Source organism: Branchiostoma floridae, chromosome 6 (genome assembly GCF_000003815.2).
Source record: "Branchiostoma floridae strain S238N-H82 chromosome 6, Bfl_VNyyK, whole genome shotgun sequence".
Taxonomy (NCBI): domain Eukaryota; kingdom Metazoa; phylum Chordata; class Leptocardii; order Amphioxiformes; family Branchiostomatidae; genus Branchiostoma; species Branchiostoma floridae.
This window is the reverse complement of record NC_049984.1, coordinates 27,875,809-27,881,193: the sequence shown is the minus strand read 5'-3', so window position 1 is coordinate 27,881,193 and position 5,385 is coordinate 27,875,809. Positions and strand designations below refer to the sequence as shown.

General features: G+C 42.3%; 1 long non-coding RNA gene across 1 annotated transcript; it reads left to right on the top strand.

Moving 5' to 3' along the window:
- The first annotated feature begins 1,445 nt into the window (after positions 1 to 1,445).
- Positions 1,446 to 4,920, top strand: LOC118417290. The gene is made up of 3 exons (XR_004831354.1): positions 1,446 to 3,430; positions 3,746 to 3,860; positions 4,199 to 4,920. It is a non-coding gene; the product is annotated as an uncharacterized LOC118417290 (long non-coding RNA).
- The last annotated feature ends 465 nt before the right edge of the window (positions 4,921 to 5,385 follow it).

Sequence of the window (5,385 nt, the reverse complement as noted above, 5' to 3'; positions counted from 1 at the left end):
GTCCCTGAAATTATACTTAATTATAGAAAGCTATCAATTAGAAGCAGAGGAATTGCCAGAATGGCACCACAAATGGCGTCCTCACCTTATGATAACTTTCCTTTGGAGTCGTCAATACGTATGTCTTCAATTATTTTTCAGTATGTCGGGAGGCAACCCCAAACACAAACAGGACTTCATTCATGGATTTCTCAGGGACACTTCTAGTATGGCAGGCATTGAGCCAAATACTTTTGCCAAAATTCTTCACGAGTTTCATAGACAGCTCAAGAAACGTTGACTGGGCAGTAAACGTATTCCCTACTATGTTGGCTTGAAGTTTCTGCATACACCTAACAAGAACAAGGACATTTATGATAACATAGCCCAGGCTGTTTACGACCCTCCTTTCCAGACTGATCTTGAACTGTCCGAACTGTCTAATTCTTTCGTGGAAGGTGAGCTCAGAGGTCTGGACTACTTCGACCCCTTCTTCGGAATAGATGGAGGGAGAATGCCAACTCCTCCACTGTCGTCTTCCCGTGCACCAATGGAGGCAGAGGAATCCGAGGGGAGCACGTCGCCTGACACCCTACTGGCCAACATGGCCCAAACCTCCCCTGATCCGGTGATTTAGCAGGCACTGTTGCTGATGCAGCAATGGCAAAGGGACAGGAGGAGCTGACTACCTTTGTTGGCTATTTGCTGTGGGGACACATTTACCAGCAGTGATGCAGCAGACCAAGAGGCGACACAAGAAACGTGGACTAACGATTGACTGGGTCAGGCCTGGGAACAAAGCGAGTTGGAAGTAACCACGCAGAATTCGTTAGGCATCCAAAGCCGTAATGCTGTGCACTTCGCATTAGGAAACTATGCGAAACGAATGTTCAACGGCCCAGAGCTAGTCAGCCGAAATGTCAGGGGCAAATAAAACAAACGGGCACTTAACACAAAATCCGAAAAATCCAGCGGTATGAAGATGACCACTATGGAGTAGTCGCATCTGACATGAACAGCTGGGGAAGACACCTTAAGTCAATGGGTGCCTAAATAAGGATTATCTCAAGATTTAATTTTTTCTTACACCTGTCACAACAGTGGAGAAATATCATATTTATATACTCAAAATCCATTCCAATCTATGTTGGGAGAGTTCCTGGGGCCGATGGATGCAAAGCTGGATGTGTTGCTGGCACGGAAAGAGAAAGTTAAGTGGTGAAATACTTATAGGCAGGTCGAAAATGCCAAGATGCCCCAAGACGCAAGGGCATGACACTCCATTTGACTGTCTTGAAGGACTCGAGCTGGTGACTGCTGAATCTCTCCAGGATGTGTACGAGTCAGTACGACGCATAATATAGCCCAAGATCAGATAGACAAATGGGAACATTGCACTACATTCGAATTCAGGAGGAATGTTAGAAAGAATGTCAATGATTTCTTCAATACGAACAGAGAGTCCCTCCAGTCCGTAACATCTGTACTGTTGATCTTGGTGCAATGGAGGAAACTGAAATGGTCACCTTAAAATACATACAAGCCAGTGCACTTGGATGTATCAAGTGTTTGATAAAGGAACAAAATGTGACTACTTGAAGAAAAGCCAGTAAACCACTTTGTGTATTACAGTGCCTGTGTGATCAGCAGAACAATGATATGACAATACTGCTACTTTTGGGCTACTCAAATTCCCAATGCATTTAATTTCAAGACAGTAGAGTGAATGGGTGAGTGACTGATATTGTCTGTCGCGCAAATCATTCACATATTAAATTGACTTATGACTTATGATCTACTTTTTAGCCTCTCTTCCCCAAAAGGCTAAAGACACGCACTACGTTGAGTCATTCAACAATGCGCTTTTGATCTACCACGACAAGCGAGTCGCGTTTGGAAAAGAAGCCTACCTAATGAGGATCAACCTCGCTGACCTGGATTGGGTAAGTTGCAGTGTTCGGTACTTGTTGCTTTAGATATGTTACTTTTTTCATAACTATCATAGTTTTATATGTCGAAAATTAAGTTTATTTCTACATCGATGCAATTATGAGGACCAACATTGTCGGTACCAATGTGTGGCTATCTAAAACTAAAACGCTATTAAACTAGGCAGCCATATGCGAACTTCACATTTCAGTGCATGTAATGACATTGTCTTCTTACTTGACATACCATAGAACGAGAACGTGACTACATCTCCGAGTGGAGGTGTGAAGATGCCGCTGCTCCACGACGTCGGAAGCCAAAGAAGCAGCTCGTAGAGAAGAAGTTCATTTTCCGGAAGAAGGTCTGGAATGAGTATATGAGGAGAGTTTACCTGCCAAACTTGGTAGATGACAGAGTCCAGGACCAGGCAACCTGGACCAGTCACCTGCAGACGACCAGGACCCCTGGTACTCGCAGCAAGACAGTTTAGCGTGGAGTGACTGTTTTTTTGTTGTTGTTGACTATAATGGCCGAGAAGGTGGGCATAAATTCATTACTTGACCATGGTTTTCCACATCAACGAAAAGTTCCTCTCGAACTGGTACGAGGGCCGCGAGTGGGTCAAACTGTGCACGTAACGGCGCAAGGTGTTCTGTGCCAATTGTTGGTACGCTATACAAGGTAAAGCTTCTCACATTTTCTAGTCATCAAGAAGCTGCCTTCGTGACAACCGGGTTCGACAACTACAAAAAGGCAATTGACAAGTTTGACATTCACACAGCGTCAGACGCACAAACAGAAGCCGCCATGAAGTGCTCTGCAATTACCGGCGAATCCATCTCTAGTCAGCTCAACTCGCAGATTGCAGGACAACAACAACTCCATAGAAATGGCTTGCTACGCGAGAAGCGCAAACAACCACTGTCTTCGGATTAGCGCACTTCTCCCACACTCTCTCCTCGATTTTCTGCCATACTGTCAGTGTATATGCCAAAGAAGAAATGTAAGATTTGTTTTACTTGTCTACATTTCTGAACCAATAATCCGGGACAGTGCCAAAGTTTGAGGGCTGTTTTTAAATTCTTTTTGTGTGTTTCGTCACTTCCCACATGGTAACAATTTTGATCATATCATCGCCACGTTACGACCAAGAAAGTTTTCCGCCAGCCGCGGAGAAAGTTTTATATAATCGTTGTCTATACCGTTTGCAAATAAAAAAAATATTGCAATAGTATTTGCCGACAATTTTACCGTGTATAGTTTCGAACGTTACGAGGTACTGAATATGTGCTGCAACTATTGATGTCACGTGCGGATCGTCACGTGCTCGATAAAGTTTGTTTCTCGATCTTCATAAATGACGATAATGTTACAAAAAAAAACTCACCAGTACAAGTTTTCTAATAATGTTTTTTTGATTTTCTTCCCTAAGTCATGCCCGCGTACAGGACGCCAACTGCTCAGGAGACGGCCCTCGAGACGCAGGCCATCGTCCAGCTCCGCAGTATCGGAAACGGCTTGGGTAACGTTTGCTGTAGTCGTTGACTTCGAAAAAGTTAAATGAAAATGTTGACGTTCGGACTTAAGATTCGTTTATTTTGATTTCTCAATTTTTCTATGTGTGATGTACCTTTAAGTCTAAAACAACAGCATCACAAACAACTGCACTCATGAGGTTTCACTGTGGGAAGATGTGCCGAAAAGGTAAGCGGTACTCTTCAAAGGGGCCGCTGTTGTTTTATCCCATTCTTATGCATGCCGTAGTGGTGTACAGATATTGACACGTAAGTTCTAAGTTTTTGGTCTGAAATTTATTGTCTTGTTTTTCTCATTACAGCTATCAGCGGTTGAGCTCCATGGTCGTGATCGCATTCAGACAGTACCGGTATGTGGCCACAAACATGGAGAGGCGGAACCGTGTGTACCGTGCGCTCAGTGGCCTCTTGACCTACGTACGTAGATTTCTTCTAAGTTTTCCATGGGGATTACCTATATTTTCCAACAAATTTTAATCCCATGATTTCTTTGGGGAATTCTGCTTTGTTTACAAAAAATTATTGATTTGTTGTAAGGAAAGTATTCAGCATCAATGTCCTGTGATAATTGTAGTTCAAGTGTGAAGTGCTTAGAGAAGTCTAATTCATTTTCTTTCACTGGTACACATTTCCTTCTAATGTCCATGACTCCATGCTGTATTATTGTTCTGTCCCAATTATCCATGCAAAGATAATTATTTTGTATTTTCACTAGAAAAAGATATTCATTGTACACACTCATATGTCACTTGCAGGGGCTTCGACGCGCTGCTCCGGGCCACTATTACCTGTACAGCAGTGAGATCCTCAACATTGTCCGCGACTGTTACCCGTCTGGCGACGATGTTGACTGGATGCTTACCAACAGCAACAACCGTCCTACCGTGAACGTGTCTGACCTGCTTGACGACAAGCCTTGAAGGTTTCACCCACAGGCAACACCTCCACCATCTGATGTCCATTGTTTTTGGATTTTCTTCGCTTAGAAGTATTAGTTTTTCTTAGGTAGATAAAGGCTTTAGATATTGCTATAGTGACATGTGCATAAAAAACTATTACTGAAGTAACGGAATATAATATTGGAAGCGGTCAGACATTTCAGATAGCATCCTCTATCCTTCTCAGTGGGAGCTATCCGAATCATCTGACCGTTTCCAAAATCCTATCCTGTTACTTGAATAACAGCTATTTGGCGTATGTTTTCGTTTGATTAGGCTAGATTAGATTATATAAACACTTTCCCTGATTTTTCCCATCATTTTATTTCATACCCCTGCCTATCCTTACTCCACTTTGTACTTTGTACAGTCTTCAGCAGATTATTTTTATAAAGTCTTTGTACAGTATTCAGCAGATTATTTTTATAAAGTCTTTGTACAATCTTCAACATACTATTTTTATTAAGACCACATAATATATCCATAGTGTGTACAGTGTTCTAAATAGCAGGAAATTGGAAATAAACATGAGCACTATTTGTATGTGTTTGTGGTTTGTTTCTGTATATATCAAACTAAGAAATGTAAGCTATTAATATTTACAAGGTACTGGTATAAAGCTCCTTGCACAGAGCAAGGCGTTCTTCCACATCTTAAGCCTGGCGACCCTTACTTGTTCCCTGAGAGAGCCCGCAGGGAGAAGGGCTGGTAGGTATAGACATTGAGGTCATTTTGTATAATTACCTAGAATCAACACATTTATAATTTAGACTAACTTTCAACTTACATCCTATCAGAAAACGTAGAAACATGTGACCTATCAGCCGAGTCTAACCGGAAATGAACGGTACAGGCTGTAAACGAGTACCGGACGTCCCTTTCACGTGGAAACACTTATCGAGAATAACAGCGATGAGAAGTAACCCATTCCTATATGTCGCCATGGTGTACTAGAAATCCAACGGGAATGTATTTAGTGACTGTTCATGTAAGTTTCTCCCTTT